The 17,891-nt window shown below is 47.1% G+C and overlaps 1 protein-coding gene across 10 annotated transcripts in view; it reads left to right on the top strand.

Annotated features, from left to right (window-relative positions):
* Window positions 1-10,011: 10,011 nt before the first annotated feature.
* ZNF644 (zinc finger protein 644) overlaps window positions 10,012-17,891 on the top strand; it is a 45,488-nt gene continuing 37,608 nt past the window's right edge. For 2 of the 10 annotated variants that reach the window (XM_054073716.1, XM_054073712.1), the window contains exons 1-2: window positions 10,737-11,107; window positions 11,691-11,796. The gene's annotated coding sequence lies outside the window, so the exon portion shown is untranslated. Of the gene's footprint in view, window positions 10,098-10,131; window positions 10,306-10,549; window positions 10,643-10,736; window positions 11,108-11,690; window positions 11,797-17,891 lie in introns of those variants that run through there. The other 8 variants (XR_008451118.1, XM_054073711.1, XM_054073713.1 and 5 more) reach the window with 7 other exon arrangements.

The following is a 17,891-nucleotide window of genomic DNA, read 5'->3' as shown; positions in this document are numbered from 1 at the left end:
ATTTATCACAGATTCTTTTCTGGGCAGTTTTACCTGGTTTAGGACACTGGTGCAGGTTGCCTTAAGGCCACAGTAGCAGAATGGATCCCATATATTCTTTTCTGGCTGTAAGACTTTAAAACAGGGATTTCGCTTGCTTGCACCTGCTAAGATGAGGAGAGCCGCTGGGGAGGAGGACAGTGAGTGTGCTCTCGCTCCCTCCTCATGTGAAGTGTGCCCTGCGTGACAGTGAAGGGAGGAAGCTGGACCCCTCCGCAGTCCCTTTTCCCCTCCCACTGCCGCAGCCTCCCTGCCCAAGCGTTTTCCTTTCGGGGTGCCCACGGCTGGTGAGGTGCTGCCGCCCGCGGAGGCCCACGCCTCTGTTCTGCACAGCCAAGCCAGCAGGCCTGAGCAGCCGTGGGAGCACAAAACAGCACTTGTGTACAGAGCTGCCATTCCCGTGCTCCCCGCCTGGCTTCCACAGCCTCTGTTCTTATGCCCTTTTTAATGCTTAATGCAGGGGTTAACGGGCTTGATTTTGGGAACCGTGACATTTCTCTTGCCAGTGCTGAAGCCGTGAAGACGAGAAGCACGTCCGGGCCTTCCTACTCTGCTCTTCCTGATAGGTGTCACGATTTGTTCATTAGACTTTGCAGAGCATGGACGTGGCTCTGATCTCCTGCAAGGTGCCACACACGCCGATGAAAGTGCAGACGCGTGGCTGGAGCCCCAGGCATGAGAAACCAGAGCCTGCCCGTCATTATGTGGCCAAATACCTGCAGGAACTGCCGGTGCTTTTAAATAGCAGTAAAAGTCAAATTTAAACAGTATTCCCACCAAGCAGAATGTAAAGCGCAGGCTCTTCCGTGAGTCAGTCTCCCAGGCCCTGGAAGAAACCGCTCAGCTCTTGGCCCAGCTGGCTCTCGCACTCATGGTTCCAATGAGGTGAAATAAAGAATAAGAAGGAATTCTGGATTCTCCTGCAAGCTCTCTCATGACAGTTCCCATTTCCATGGTCTCTTCTCAAACCCAGGCAGTGTGAAAAACAAGAAAAAGAGAAATGAAAGAAAGAAAACAGTAATTTCTAAATTAAATGAAGTGCAGGGATTTTCAATATACAATTATTTCTTTGTAAGGATGTAAGTGTAACGTGTTACTGATCGAAGCCATCGTGTGCCGTTCAGTGAGTGCCCGCTGTCTTATATTGACCCTGACAAGCACTATTTTTGCCAGCATGTGCCAGTTTAGCAGTCGCTGAGAAAAGTTGCCATTCCTAAAGCGCTACCACAAATGTGAGGGTGCCCTCCTCTAAAAAGCGGAGCTGATAAAATGTGACAAACGCACGGCAGGTGCTTATTCGTAAATTGGGACCTTTTAAAAGTGCTCCCTGCCCCACATCGACGGGGTTAAAGGACTTGCTGAGTCAGATGTCCACATGAAATATTAAACCCCTGTTATCTGGCTCCGGTTAGGATTGAGAATCCGGATTCTCTTTTGTGCAGAGTGAGTAAAAACTTCTCTTCTGCCTTAGAGCAGAATGCAAACACGGTAACTCAAAGCCAGGGGAACGTTTGAATGGCCGCTCACACCTAAGCTCTGCAAAAGGAGCTCCAAGGTGCCTGGGCAGGGACGGGGGACACCTGATACACAGGAGAGGGGTGTGAGCATTCAACAGCGCTGCCCACCTGAAAATCCCAAACTGAAACTGCTCTGATGGCTCTTCCTGCTTTCACAGATACCGCATCTTTTCTCTATGAATTAGCCGCACGGTCCAGCTATAAATACACTTCCAAAGCCTGACCCGAGGCCATTCCCACACGCCGACCTCTGAGCGCACTGCTGGAAACCAGAGCCACGGGCTGTGAAACTGGGACACGTTTTACAAGTGAACAGAACTTCTTCTAGGTTTCTTCTTCCTTTTGTCTGCAAAAGCCCTGCTCAGCGTGTGTTCCAGGAGACTGAAATAACTATTGTACAGCGTTTTTAAATATGGGGGTTTCTATTACTGGAAAATTAGCGCAAGCGTTTCCTTTCTGGAGCCTGGTTGAAAGCTCATTAAAGTCTCTGCAGCCACTGCCCTGAGCATGTAAAGAGACGTTTCATGTTCCGGGTGGTAATGGATGTGGCCAGGCTGAGGATGCAGGAGAGGAACAGGGAGAGGAGCAGCAGAGGAGGCACAAGAGGAGCAGGAGGTGCTGCTCTGCCATTGACACAGAGAGGGACCAGCAGGGAGGCTGGGAAAGAAGAAGTTCCAGGGTAATGAAGCTGGCACTGTAATGACCCTGAGTTGTAACTCGTCCTTTCTGTTTCTGTCAGCCCGCTGTGCCAGACGCTGGCTCTGCATGACCATGGAATCCAATAAACAAGTTTTCAAACTTGTGTATTACTGAAACTGTGTATATCTGTCACAGTTTTACATAGTTTTCCCCTCCATCTCAGGATTCAATTACCAAGACATCTGTTTTCATGCCTTGAAGATATAGACTTACCTATACAGTACAATATACTTTAAAAAGGCTTTTGTAGCTTTTTAAACTCCATCTCTGATGTTAGAAGACTCAGCTATATTCATAATTAATTGTCTTGATCAAAACCAAACTCCTTACAGTTAAGAAACAAACAGAAGGTATGGCATATCAAACAGACTTTCTGCTGCTCTGATCTTACCTAAACACAAAATAAGCTCCTCGGCTCTTCCACATTAATAGTAATAAAGTGCTTTTTTGCTTTCCTTTCTTCTTCTTTAAATCTGATTTTTATGTGTTCCCACACCCAAAGCTCTGGTGCTTTATGAAGAAACAATAATGCAGATTTACATGTTTGTGTCACATGTAAGGACAGGATGGCGCATGTCCACCTGAAAGGCAAGGAGCCACGATCGCTGCCGTGGTGATCCCACTCTGGGCAGAGCACTGGGAGGCTGTGGGGAACAGGAGACGTTTCGAAGCCCTGCCTGGGGTGCAGCGGTACCGACACACAGGCAATGGCACTGACAGCTCAGAGATGCTGTCATTTTTCAAGTGCTGCTAAGACACACAGCGCTTGCTTCTCAAGGCAAAGGTCTTCAGTGGAGATGTCCTCCCTTGGACCCTGGCTTCCACCTGGCCAGGTGACTTTGAAATACAGAGATGGTGAGGTTGGCTACCAAAACCTTCTCCTTGTGTTGAAGATGTTGAAATGGTGCTTGGCAGAGGGAGGTGACTTTCCCCGTGTGGTGCTGCTGGTGTCCCTCACTGGGACACGTAGGAGTCACAGATTTGGAGATGGAGTCTTTACCACAAGAGCAGTGAAGTCCTGGCAGAGGCTGCCCAGGGCAGTGGAGGAGCCTCCATCCCTGGAGGGGTTCAAAAACCACATGGCTGTGGCACTTGGCTTAGCAGGCAACGGGGGCTCAGGCTGGAGGTTGGACTGGACAAGCTTAGAGGTCTTTCCAGCCTTCCTGATTTTGTGATTCTATGGAGTGTCCCTGCTCGGATTGCTGTCACTAATCCCCCACTAATGCTGTAGACATGAGTGTAACACTAACGCTGGTCACAGGGGAAGGCGAGGGTGGAGTGGGGTGTGTCCTCTGCAGGGGTACATTAAGGCTACCAGTGTGACACTGGAACAGAGAACTGGGAACAACTCTTTTTGTCTTCTTCCTGTGTGTGATTTTGGCACTAGAACATTAACTGAGCCATCAGAGCGGGTTAAGCAGTGCTATGATAATTTATACCTGTTATAGCGAGGTCCTTTCCATCATCTACTGAAGGCCAGTTTAATGCCACAGCTTTCTTCCTCTCCTCCTAAATCATCATCCATCAACAGGCTCAGGAAGAAATCTCTTCTGACTCTGTGGCTCATAGCACAGTTTCATACACTACTGCTTCCTGTGTGAGGTGCTCGTGGCAGCCCTCCAAGGCTGCGCTGTTGGTTTAAGAAGGTCAGGGCTATAATGCATGGAGGGGTTTTCCTACTCTAATCTGATTTTTTGTGATCTCTGAATTCTGTGAGGCTTGAGCTCAGTCACTCAGACGCAAGAAGAGAGATGTCAGCTCCTCCTGAAGAGAACAAAGATGTAGGAATAACTGTCATCATTTTAATGGGTATGAATTAGAATAACGCAAGAAAAGAGAAAATAAGCATAGAGAACAAAGTTAATGAATTACTACCGGTAATTAATCCAGGATTTGTTCGTTAATAATGTTTATTGTGGTGGTACCTGGGGAGCAGTGAAGAACGGAGCCTCGCGTGCCAGGCGGCCAGCGCTCCTCTCTGGCCAGAGGCAGATGACAATGAGTCCTCACTGGTGAGGCTGGAAACAAGTGCCGGTGGTGGGAGGCCGGGAGTGGAGCTGCTGCTCTGCCACAAAAGCTGCTTTGTGAGAGCAGGTCTGAGCCACAGCATTCCTGTACAGGGCCCTTGGACAGGCGGCCAGCAACGGGACCCGGAGCGGCTCCTGTCTTTGTGAGGCAACAAACAGCAGCAAGTAGTAATATTTCCCTTGGTAGAGGCTCTCAGCATCCTTCCGTTGCAAAATGTGTTATTCCAGGACTAACCTTACCCTGGGATCACTGCTAAGAGAGCCAGAGCTTTTAATGGACAGTGACTTTAATTTCACGTATACATCCTCCCTAGCCTCTTGTTGGTTTATATGCACTCCTGAAGGTTTATTTGATACCGACAAAGATGAATATCTTGACTTACGGTAGAGACTACATTTATGTTATAAATAAAATACATTTTTTGGTGTGTCTGGAAAACAGACAAGACTCGACAATCCTCTTTAATTAACGCTGACAACTGCATTTCAAAAGAGCCTATGAAAGCAACAAGCCAACAAAGCAGGAATCCACAGCTCAAACAACAACAAAAAAAGAGTTCAGAAAAGTCACTTTTCCTTTCAATTTTTACGATGTTGAAATAAATCAAACTGCTCCAATTCATTCTGTTATCAGTTCTTCTAAAATTTCAACAGAAATCACATTAATTACTGAAACAACCAGTGCACCGAGTCCCTAAATTTGGTGGTATTGGTGAGATGAGTGTGAATTTTTGCACAAAAGGCCAAGAAACTGGAAACATCCCTGTCGAGTGAAGAGAAAAGCTCTGTGGAAAGTCAACCAGTACCAGAGATATCTTTTCTGACCTGTTTCTGGGCGTTTTTTTGTGTAATTATGGGGGTCTGAGGGCAAAGATAGGAAATCTCTGTGGGTAAAGTTTTTTTAAAGGTATCTTATTGAGACAACTGTCTTAGCAGCAAAAAAAAAGAAAAAAAGCATAATGTCTTGGGTCCTCAAAAACTTCTCTACTTTTTAAATTTCTAGTGGTGGATTTAATAAAAGATGCTACTTTTTTCCCTGTAAACCCCATTTTTGTCTGAAATTCAGACATAAAGATCATTTCAGTTTTGACAATGTTACAGAAGACAGAATGTTCCTACCAAAGGCTGGGTAGAAAGATGAGATCAAAGTGGTCAAGGAGAGGGAAGTGGGTGGGATAAATCCAATGTATCTATTACAGGAGTGCTTTGCTAGTTTGAAAATCATACAGGCTTAAATTGTCCTGCAACTCCAAACGATAGGATTTACCCTTTTATCTGTCGTTGGCCTGGGCGCAGCGTACAGGATAAGCAGAGTATTTTGCTATTGAAAGAAATGTGTCACCTGGCAATGAGATTTCCAGAGAACAATGTGCGTAGTGGCTCCATTGCCATGGTGAAGTTCTCTGCGTAGCGATAATGAAGTGCTTGGGATCCCAGGGAATAAAAGGTGCTACATAAATGCAAGAAATTATCATTAAAAAGTTTTTCCCTCCAGGCATTTGGGATTTTGCTGTATGTGTTACGAGGAGGCATTTGCTATCTTCTTTCGTTCCAAACGCCTCAGCTCAGACCCACACCAGCTCTCCCTCTGCAGCTTCAGCCGCAGAAATGTTTATATGAAGAAACAGTTTCTAAATTGGTTTCAGTTAATTATATTTTGCTGCTAACATGAAAGAGCCTGCCTTGGCTTAAGCTTTTTAGAAGCATTTTGAAGGCCAGGAGGAAGGAGGTAGTGAGCTTCTCTCGAGAGGTTTCACATGCCATTTTAACTGCTGTCAGGCCTTGCCTGTGTTGGTGTAGAAATAACGCAGGACACGGCTAGAATTCCTGGGAAGATAAAGCCAGCTGTGGAGCGTTTGGCTTCATTTTCAAGAGCGGGATCGCATGGTCCCTTGCTGGCTGCACGCGTCCCTTCCCTGATCTCAGAGTGCCTCACTGCAGGCTGGCCCTAAAACTTCTGTTTCGTGCACTCCTGCAGCCCCGCTCTTCACAGAATCACAGAAATGTTTAGGTTGGAAAAGACCTTTAAGTTCCTCAATCCCAACCATAAGCCTCACACTGCCAAGTCCACCTCAACCCTTCTTAACCCAAAATGCAGCCTTTAAGACCTTCTGCTGCTTCTCACATATGAGAAGTGGCAAAGCTGGTGGCATGAGAAATCAAAAGAAGCGTTCTGACACAACTGGGCATCATCCTTTACTCCCTGCCATGCTGATGGGATGTTGCAGTGTGTGCTCCATTAATCCATTCCACATGTGGGTTTTTCTGTGGATCCACAGACTGTGTGGATCAGAGGCACTTTTTAGAGTCCACTGCTGCTGATGGAATTGTCCTTTCAGCCCCAGTATTTCACCGAGGCATTCAAGCGTTTGGTATCTTTAAACTCTTAATAAACTGTGAGATGTGGCAGCAGTAGAACTAAAGTTCAGATTTCCTGACACTAACCATTTTATGGTTCACAATGTGAAATATAATAAAACACTACATCTTCTTCTATAAATTAATGCTTTTATAGAATTGGGTGTTCTCCTTCAACTATTAATTGCAGAGTTGAGGCAAGAATTGCTGTTGCTTAAAAGTCATCTGCCAGGGGACAAAGTATACATAAGGAAGCATGATGACCTTAAAATAATTGGGTACAAGAAACTATATGATATTCAGCAGGAAGCATAGGGGTAATAGTAATATTTGCTTTTTTGTCATTTTATCATTTGTATTTTGGTTAGCATGGAGCACATGTGACCAAAAACCTTAGAAGAAATCTGTGGATCACACAAGCTAATAATGTTTCCTTTGTTTAAATGCAGCAGAAAACTGTCCATAAGTGCCCCAAAATACCAGCACTTGATTTTATAAATGTATCTTTTCAGAAAACAAACTCAATTCTCAGCAGAATAGCATCAGCACTCATTAGGGGACCAAGTGCTTTAGGGTACCGTTAATGGAATTCATAGCCTTTTGCCTGTGGGCTATCAGTTTGAATTCAGTCTAACCAGTGGAGATTAAAAATTGGCCTATTTAATGGCCTTTTAGTCATCTCTGATGAGAGGAGTTTGGTGGGTCTCGGTCCCATAGCATAAACCATCCACACTGCCTTCTCCTAACAGATGAGCACCAGAGAAACCCCCAAACTGAGTGGATTCTGGGGAAAATGACTCACTGGTACCATGAAGGGAACGATGGAAAGCCAAAGCCTCCATTTGCACTGGTCACATGAGCACTAGAAAACACATTATTCTTAAATGAGGAATTTATAGTGATACAGTTTATAAATTAGCGAATTAGCTGAGCATGGGACATATGTTGCCACGCAGCAGCATGGAATGGAACATGACAAAGACTCCCGCAGAGGCTATCTACACCTGTGTGTAGGATCACACCAACACAGTAAGTGTTTAAATGTCTCTGGGATTCATTTCCATCAGGAAAATATCGGCCCAGAAAAGGCATTCGGACAGGAACTGCAGTTACAGAAAGTGATTCTGAGAACAGCGACTGCCTAGTCTGCCTCCATCACTTCACGGCAGTCAAATCCTCCTTATCTGCTCTTACAGATAGTTAACTTGGTCTTAAAAATACTAATGATGTTTCCAGAATCCTCTACTGTATATATGTCAGTTTTATTTATCCATATTAGAGTAAAACTTCCTTAACATCTAACCAAAATTTCTTGCAGTGCAGTGTGAAACTGTTTATTTTTGCCCTCTCTGCAGTGGGTTTAGCTAACAATGTATTTTCCCCCCTATGGCTTTTTTTTTTCTAGACTAAAAAAAATCTCAAGCATTCCTATTTTCAAGTATGGTCATGTCTTTAAAACTGTGATGTTCCCCCCCTTCCCTGTCTTCCCTTCTGTTGGACTTCTTTGAAAGAATTTTTGCTTGGAAGGCAGAGCCCAGATCTGAACACTGTGTTACAGCTGAGACTCTGTCAGTGTTAAACAGGAGGAGGATTTGTTTGTATGTCCTAGATGTGACAGCTCTGTTTACACATTGGCAGCTTTTTTCACACCAGTGCAACATATTCGTGTGATCTGTCTCTGGTCCTCAACCCCTTTTCTGGAGACCCAGTGTTTATTTGTCCGTTGCCAGTCTCTTAACTGTGCAATTGTCATTTTCATACTTAAATGTTGAAATTGGCACTTGTATTTACTCCATTGCATCCTATTTCTGCAACCAGTTTGTGGAGCACATTTTGACTGCTTTTCTTGTCCTGCAGCTTGTTTCCAGCTCTGCCACCGTGGTGTTGTTTGCAAAGCCAGTCAATGTAAACTGTGCTCCGTCAGTCACGTAAAGAGATTTGGTACCAAACATGGGGCGTACCCACCTCCAAGGAACTGTATTTTCTAGATCCTGCTCTTTTTCACGGTGAAGCACTGCTGATGTAGTTTTGCAATCAGATGTCTTTTGCGTGTTCAATTAAGAGTTCTCTTAGGTGGTGTCAAAAGCCTTGCTTAGGCCAGGCCAGAACAGATCTGGCGCTGCCCCTATCCACAGCCCGTTATCCTGTCACAGCATGGGATGAATTTGGTTTGATATGGTTTTCTTGAGAAATCCAGGCTGTCTGTAACTTATCACTTCATCAGCTACCCTGTACTTAAAGAGGTGTGAATATTTGCTTCAATACTTTTCTGGGAAGTGAGGCTGGGAAGATTGACAGTTCCTGGCTCTACCTGTTCCCACCACCCTTTTGAATTACATGTGTTGTGTTTTTCCTTTTCCTCTCTCCTGAAATCTCAGTTGTCTTCGTGAGCTCTCAGGGATGATTGTTCACACCTTTAATGTCTCCTTAATCAACATCTCACTAGAGTGTGAAATCCTCCAGGCCTAGTAAACCTGGAGGAAAAAAATCACATATATCAAAACAGTCTCTGCTAGATGAGATCTCAGGGAGAAATATTCTTCTGTGCGGGTGGGGAGGCCCTGGCCCAGGGTGCCCAGAGCAGTGGTGGCTGCCCCATCCCTGGAGGGGTTCCAGGCCAGGTTGGATGGGGCTTGGAGCCCCTGATCCAGTGGGAGGTGTCCCTGCCCATGGCAGGGGTGGGGCTGGATGGGCTTTGAGGTCCCCTCTGACCCAACCCATTTCATGATTCTCTGATTCTGTGACTCGGTGATTCTATGATTTACTGCTCTCCCCTGCATCCCTGCGCTTTGGAATCGCAGTTTGCCCCCCGAGGCATTGATCTGATGGGAGAACGGCACCAAACGCTCCTACTTTACTCCTGCAGGGGGTAGGTCAGACGTTAGGAGAAGGTTCTTCTCCCAGAGGGCGGTGAAGCACCACAACAGCTCGCAGGGAAGCCGTCTCGGTGCCAAGGCTGACAATGTTCCAGAAGGGTCTGGCCAACGCCGTCAGCCACACGGGGTGAACGCTGGGGTGTCCTGTGCAGGGGCAGAGGTGGGACTTGATGGCCCTTGTGTGTCCCTTCCAACTCAGGACAGTCTGTGATCGAGTGATTCTGTGACTGTGTGACCGCAGGACTCAAGGACTCCGTCACTGTGTTAACTTGTGACTCTGGTTCCGCGCCCTGTGACCCTCTCGACGCCCCCGAGCAGTTTCCCGCTCTACGGCGGCGCGCGCGCAGCCCAAGGCGGGAGCCGAGGCGCGCGACCCCCGCAGGCGGGGCTGGCGTGGGGGGCGGGGCTAAGGAGCGTCGGTGCCGCGGGAACTTCGCGCGCATGCGCGTTGCGCCGCGCTCCGCCTACCCCCTCTCTGCTTTCTCCCCGCGACGCGTGTGCGTGCGTGCGTGCTGCGCGATGACGTCAAGGCGCGCCGCGTCAGGACGTAACCCCGGCGTGACGCGCGGCGCGGGCGGCCCGTGAGTTCCCCGTTCCCCGTGCTGCCCGCCCTCCCCCCGCCGGGAGCCGCCAGGGAGGGGGGACGAGGGGAGGAGGAGGGGCCCGCGAGGCGGGCGGGCCGCCCGTCCCGGCGGCGGGGAGGGCGGTGCCGCCTCCATCCTGCCGCAGCGCGGAACATGGCGGCCGCGCCGGGCCTGCTGCGGCCCCGCCGCCCCCCCCGCCGCCGCGGTAAGTGCGGCGCGGCCGAGACGGGGTGGGACGGGCTCACCCGTCCGCGCCCCCGCCGCGGCCCTCCGCGATCCGGCCCTTCTCTCCCCTTCTCTCCGCCCCCCGCCGCGCCTCGCCCTCCCCGCCCGGGCCGGCGAGCGGCCCGCCCGGTGCCCCGGCGGGGCCGGACACAAAGGGCTGCGCCGGGGAGGGCCCTGCGCGCGGTCACATGCGGCGGCGCAGCCAGTGAGCGCGGCGCGGGGCGGGGGAGCGGCGCCGCCGCCATTGCCGGCCGCAGGAGCCGGGCGGAGCGGGGCCTGCGCCGCGGGGGAGCCGCCCGGGGCCGCGGCCCACGCAGGTAACGCCAGGCCGGGATGAGGGGGGCCCGCTCGGGGGGCCGGCGGTGCTGCTGGGCGGACCCGGGCCCCGGGCTCGCCCTAGCGCTTCGCCGGGGCGGGGAGAGGCCGCTCGCTGCTGTCCCGGGGCAGGGCTGGCGTGCCATCCCCTCCCTCGCCTTCCTTCCCTTTCTTTTGGCACAGAGCAGGGTGGCTTTGAAGGGCACGGTGCGGCTTCACAGGCTGCCGGGTACCCAGCCCGGCGCAGGACCGGCCCGTGTGCCCCGTCTTCCGGGGCAGCACCGCTGCCTGCAGGGCTCCCGAGCCGAGGCCGTCGTAGCAGAGAAGGAAAAGTGAGCGGTTCGGGTGTCCGAGTCCTGTGCTGGGGCTCCCCGCTGCTCCAGGGCTTGTTTCCCTGGCAAGGTTTTTGTTCCATCAGCTCACAGTGATGAGCATCGTCTTGACCCGTATAATTTATCTGAAATCTAGTAAGTTGTGGGTTTTTTTCTGGCTTGTACGTCAACTTTAGTCTTTAGTGTTGGTGCTACTTCTGTTGGGGCAGAGTGGGCGATAGACTGACAAGTTTCCCTGCCCGTGGCAGGAAGGTTGGAACTGGATGATCTTTAAGGTTCCTCCCAACCCAAGCCATCCTGTGATTCTGAGTCACAGTGGCAGCGAGAAACGAGCATAGTCTGTCAAAATAGGCTTTCATCAGTGTTGTACAGCTCTGGCCCTTTAAGCCAAATCTCATTTGCAGTAATATTCCAATTCCTGCCCCCCCCCCCCCCCCCCATTTCTAGCACATAATTTCATTATGAAGATTGTGTCATGGAAGTTAGCTTTCAGGCACATGTGGAGGATGAATGTGCAATAGATTTTGGAGTAAGAAGCTATTTCATGTTGTGGAAATCAGTGAATTAATACATGGAGAGGCACTCTTAGGACGCTGATCAGTATCTCCAGAGTCTCACCACGGAATAGTACCTTTTACTGAGAAGCTTGGGCAGGATGTTATTTTTTTTTTTTTTAATGCAAGTTGCAAAATAACTTTTCATTCAAATTGTAAAACAGGTCTGTAAAGAGAAGATGCTTCACAGCTGAGGGTGAAGCGCTTCAGAGTTTTAGTAACTCAGTGTGATTCTCTGCATAGAATTCTTCACTCCCTGCCTTGTGCAAGGTAGGTGATTTGAGGGCAGGATAAATGGGCTGATTAGAAAATGCAAAATAGATATGAAAAAGCTTTTAGTTGGGTCACTGGGATGCAGGGAAAATGCAGCAATTTTCTTATTGGAGAGGAGTTTAAGTAGAGTGCACGGAGGAGCAGTGCGGTGTGACAATCCTATTACACTGACTTATAATCAGAGCTGATGCTGCAAACCTGTCTAATGTAACTGCAGAGGGACGTGCTACAGGACTATACAAGAATTACACTGACAATTGGAATGGATAATTTTCAAAATGTTATCTTAAAGTAGTTTTTCTGAACTCCAGCGTTCATCCAAATTGGGGTTTTTTTATATAAATAAAACTTACCCAAGGAACAGGAGTTTTGCAGAGGAAAAAAAGTTGTTAACATCGGCAAAGAAACTTTTCTTTTTTTATATATATTCTTCTGTTGTTTTCTCTAATCTGTGTGGTATTTTTTATATTTAGAAATTTTTGGCAAATGTCACTGTAACAAAACTGGAGTGAGCATGCACTGTTCTGGCTTGGTTTTAAGTTCTGGGTTGTACTGGGTGGCCCTGGAAGGAGGTAGTCGTGTCTGAGAGTTCTTGAGCAGCACTAGAAGAGAGCGATGCCAGCTTGAGCTCCCAACAGGTGACGTGGCCAGCAGAAGGAGAGGCACAGAGCCTGGGAGCATCCTTGGGTGGTTATTCAGTGCAGCAACAATTGATTGAAACAGGAGCATCAGCAACTGAATAAACAGGATGTTAAACAATAGTGGCAATGCCTCCTGCTTTAAAGTAACAGTGTAGGCTGAATTTCAGCATAGGCTCTGAGTTCAAGGGTTGGCAGGGGAATTTCTTGCAGAATAGTTTGTGTGTACACTTGCAAGCATTAGAAAACCTACCGGCATTCGTGCTCTTTTTTTATTCAAGCCTTTGGAAATTGCTTCTGGAGAAAACAGAACAGGGAAGGGAATAAAATTGTCCATAGAAATAAACCCCATGCTTGCTCACTCACATGCAGTAATTTCAAACACTTGAACTCTTCACCAGCTTGCAGGAGATCTGAAAACCTAAAACTGGGGAGAGTACAGCGTTGTCGTGTCGCTTGCTCAGCAGTTTCACCTGAAGTTGGCTTGAGTGAAGGGTCCTAGGACAGGTGCTAGTTGGCTTTGTTTGTACAGCAAAGCAATAACTCACTTTCCTGCTGTTTTTATATTTTCAAACAGCTTTTTGTCTTCAGCAAAGCTGACAAGATGACACTATTAGAGGGCTGCCTTCAGGTGCTCGTGTTATCCCCTTGGTTATTGTAATACCAAGTGCATTGCTCTGGTGTTACAGTGGCTTTAAGCTAAATTGAGTTAGTTCCCACTGTGCTCTGGATTGTGACTGTAAAGTGCCATGTATTCAGAGATTGGTAGGACAAAAATTAATAAAATGAGGTTACATCTGCACAACATTGTGCTCGCTTAAATTGGCTTTGGGACTGGTTTAAGTTGGTGTCACCTCCACAGCCCAATTCCTTCAGGTGGAACTGGTGTTCACCCAGCTTCAGAGTATAAAGAAATCCCCAGTGAAATAAACCAGAACAAATCTGTCTTTTCTAAATATATCTTCATTTATCTTTTGAGCCCTCTAAATATAAGATGTGTTTTGATAATCACCATTTTTCCTTGCTGCTGCTTTTTTTTTTTTTTTTGATGTAGATGCAAACTTGATACAGCTACTGGAAAAAGCTTTATTTTCCCAAAGAAACTGTGAGTGTTGGTCATTGACTAGTGTGCAGAGAGGTACTTCTGGGCTGCTTGGGTTCAGAGGTCTCGTGGAGGTTTTAGTAGCCTGCAAAAGTATCCTTTCAGGCTTAGTTAAAAAAGGAAATAGCACTTGCACTTTCCTGCCTATGTCATGTCGCTTAGATCAAACTTGTGTGGGTGAATAGGAACTGGTCACATGAGCATGGATGGCCAGAAAGCCGTGGCCACCTTGTTCACAGAACTACAGAAAGACAGGGGTGGGCCAGGGTCACCCTGACTTCCCTGTTTCTTTAAAAATGGATGCAGACGCAACGCATCCTCTGCTGTGATGCTGCAAGGTTGGATTTGATGCCTGAAGCACAGCAGTCTGTCAGGAAAGGCTGTGTAATGAGTTTACATTAATTTCCAATGTGTGTATGGTCAAAAAATGTAAAAGAGCATGATAGTCATGGGATTGGGTCATGTTACCTGTATGTGGTGCAGCGTCGTCTAACAGAGTTTTGTTTTGGTACCCAGAATCCTGTGGTATTTACTAATAAGGAGTGTTGCTTCAATGGAGGAGAGCAAGCTTTAAAGTTCAAAGTAAGAAAATAAGGCAATCCAAATCAAAACGAGTGTCTGGTTGTGCTGCATTTCTGTCGCTATTCCACTGTGCACAGCAGCAGTTCTGTGGAGATGTTGCAGCAATGCCCTTACGTTGCCAGTGAGGTTAAAGGGGAGAAAACAGTGGCCTGACGGCGAGGATGCATTTTTTTCGCCCTGGTTGCGCTAACTATTAACTGGCTGAATATTTCCAAGCAGACATGGTAACACAGAGAACGCTCATTCCCATGGCTGTATCTGTGATACTCCCGGTGTGAGAGTTGCTGGATTTGGGTGTGACTGAATCCAGCTGCTGGGAACGGTAATCTGGAGCTGGCATTTATTGATTGAGACAAAGTGCTCAATCTCATCCAGCATCAACTGGCCGAAGGGTGGTGGAATATTTAGTCGTTCACGATTTCTTGAAACTCAATCCGGCGGATGTGAAGTTAATGCTCAAATTAGAGTAGAGGGCAGATTGCTGGGCTTTGGAATATTTCAGGCCTGTTGTTAGGGTGTGATAACTATTTTCAGCACGTTTAGTGTTGCAGGTTCGATGCTTAAGCTTTGGAGTTCGGGAGACTGTTAGTAGTCTTATTGGTTTCTGAGTGAGAATAGATGAAGTAGAAGTTGCACTCCAAGTTACTTGGTGTCAGAATTTTTTCTAAGGGGACAATATTTTGTGAGTGTTGGAGTGACTGTATTTTTTGCATGCCTTAAATGAGTGCTTAATGATGTTATGGTCTTCACAGAGCAGCTGGAGCAGGGGAAGTGATGCAGCTTGGGAACAGGATGGAAGGAGTTACAGGTGCCTTATTGAGTTTTCCAGCTGTAGCTGAATACAGGGATAGAGATCGTGGTAACATCCCGGTTTCTGGGCCTGCTGTTAGCACTCCCCTGTAAAAATACTCTCCACAGCAAAGAGAGAACGCAAGCAAAACCAGGTGCAAGGTAGATGTAATTCACCTTTATTTACAGGCTTTTACCTGACGTGCCCCTGTTTAGTTTAGGTGAAAGAAATTAGGAATTCCAGAACAAATGCAATCATTGTAATGTCAGAAAGTAGTGATGAGATCCCTCCCTCACAGAGTAATGATGCAGTGCATTGCCAGCATGAGTTGGGTTCTATCCCATCCTCTTTCCTGGTATCGTTCTTGTGGGAGGACAGGGATTGGGTTTCCTCCCTAGTTTCTTCCCAGCCAAGGTGTACAATGGGAGGTCGGGAGCTGCTTTTGGAACACTGTTCTGTCTGTCTGATGCTGTCACCTGGCAGCGCTGAAGCTGCTCCTTGCCGCTGGTAGGAAGCGGCAGGTATCTGTCTGGCTGCAGTCGCTGGGGTGACGGGTGGTGGCTGTGGTTTGGTGTACACTGGTTTGGTTTTTGTTTTGGATTGCTGCTTTTCATAGAGTGCACTGGTTGGTAAGCAGCTTCTTGTTTTAACTGCAGTTTTGTCTTTTTTGTTTTGGGTGTCTGTTCTCTGAGTATTTGTGCTCTTGGCTTCTAGTTCCACTCTGCTCTCCTAGGAGCACTATCTATGGAATATAACTCCATAAATGATGGCTACTTTTTGAGAAAGCCCTTAATGTTTATTAATGTTTGCTGAGATCTTTCTTCATCTTCAAATGTTGATGCACATAATAGGTCTGTGGCTATAGAGTTTCAGAAATGCTCTCTGATATTGACTATTTTAAACCAGCAAGTCTCGATTGTGTTTGCTGTCACAGAGAGGGGGAAGTGGCAGTCCTGCAGCTGATGTCTCCCACAGTGTAGTGGGCACTCTGTCCTCTTCTGCTTCCTTTTTTATTTAATCTATATACTGGCATTAGTGAAATCACCTACTCTTTTCTGTTCTTGAGCAGCACTTAAACTGAGAACCTGTGATATGTAATGACAATAATTGCATTGTATACAAGTTATAATGAATGTTAGAGCTCTGGAGTTACTTTAGAAACATGTTTTCATCTTCTGGTAAGTTGACAGCAAAATACCAGTGAGTGCTCCCTATTCAGGTTATTGTTAACAAAAAAAATAGTGTGCATCGTGGCAGTTTTTTAAGGGCAAAAAATGGGAGAATAAGCTGGGAGGACTTGATAGTGAATTAACAGATAAACTGTGATGAAACAATTCAGAGGCTTTGGAGTAGTTGCAGAACGGGAGGGAGCAGAGCTTGCATGTCTGGTATGCGAACTGAACTGCAGTGCTGCTGAAACTGAGGTGGAAAAGCAGCTTGTGCTGTACATAAACCAAAGAAGGCCATAGATTTTGTTTGGTTTGTATTCTTTCCACATCTTTGCTTTGGAGAAACCTCTGAAGGTTTGTTGTGTCTGACTTGTTTTCTTCTGTGTGCTTTGGAATAGAGTGTCTTTTTCTGTGTCCTTATCAAGTCCTGAATGTGCTGGATGATAGTGGCACGTTTTGTGACGAGAAGGGGCAGGCTTGCTGACGAGCTGCTTCAGCAGGGCTTCCGGCGCACCTTTCCTTTGGTTAGCATTCTGAAGTGAGGGAGGCACAGCCGTAACTGCCACATTCCCCATACCAATGAGCCCCTGTTCTCAGACTTCCTAGCTAAGTTCACTGGGGTTCTCACTCCTGTACATGTGGCAGAAGGTGCTGATGGATGAGAGGTCATTTCTTTCCTGGCACGTATGAGTGTTGGAGAGGAAGAGGAACAGCTTGTCCCGAAGAAGATGGTTCCCCAGGTCTGTCTCTCTGCTGTGCCTTTCAGCCTGCTGAGGCTTTTCCTGGTTTGTACCAGCAGTGAAGCACATTAACCACCGTGATGTATTTCTGCACAAGGGAGGGAACCAAAAATAGAGATGATACAGGGGAGAAGCTGTCCAGGTTCCTCTCTAACTGGAGTGTGGCACTATTTCTAAAAATACTGTACAGGTACTGTGAGAATTCATTTTTAGAAATGTCTTTAGACACTAAAAACAACTTGAGAATCTGCCTTAGGTTTGTTAGTCCAGTGAGGTTGTAGCAGGGACAAGCAGAGATGATCATGTGCGAGAGGCAGCCTAGCAAGGATTTGTCACAAACGAACAACAAATGGTGATGTTATAGTGGGAGGGGCTTTTGTAATCACTGCAGGAGTTTGTGTGCGCGCACGCAGTTTGTGTGTTGCTTTGCCTATCTACCCAGATCAATCTTTATAAATATTTATAGAGACAAGCGATTAAAATCTTCTTCATTGCTTTCCAGCATAAGAGTACTGTGTCACAGAGGCATGTCTGTCTGGTAGGCTTGAATATAGTCAAGGAACAGCTTTGACGGTGGCATTCTGAGGTCTAAGTGTGGAGAAATTGCCTGTTCTGTGCTGTACCTTCCTGTTTCTTTGGTTTTATTTGTTCTCTGCATTTTCTTTAGTTTTGTGACACTGGGGATAAAGACAACTTATTGCTTACATTAAATGTGTAGAAATACCCTGTGTATTCCTGTGCTTTGAATGGAGTTCTGGAGAGTAGGTAATGCCTCTTGGTTCCTCTGGAGCTGCTTGAAGTTGGTTAAGTAGGAACTGAGTAAGTTCTGAGTGTTTGTCAGAATTCCTCCAGTGAAGTAGGCTTCTGCATGTTGTTCATGAACTTGGAGAACATTCCTCCCCCTCCTTTGATCCATTCAAACTGGAAGATTTCACATTCTCTAGGCATTTATTTTGGGTTCTGGTTTCTTCAGTGTTCCAGCTGAAAGCAAATATGAAATAGCGGAGCTAATCTAAACAGTCAAACTGGTGTGTTTATAGCTTTCCCAGTAAGGAGCAGAGAGAGCAGCAC

Source organism: Cuculus canorus, chromosome 8, assembly GCF_017976375.1.
Source record: "Cuculus canorus isolate bCucCan1 chromosome 8, bCucCan1.pri, whole genome shotgun sequence".
Classification (NCBI taxonomy): domain Eukaryota; kingdom Metazoa; phylum Chordata; class Aves; order Cuculiformes; family Cuculidae; genus Cuculus; species Cuculus canorus.
Note: the sequence above shows the minus strand (reverse complement) of the source record. Positions and strands in the feature narration are given on the sequence as shown.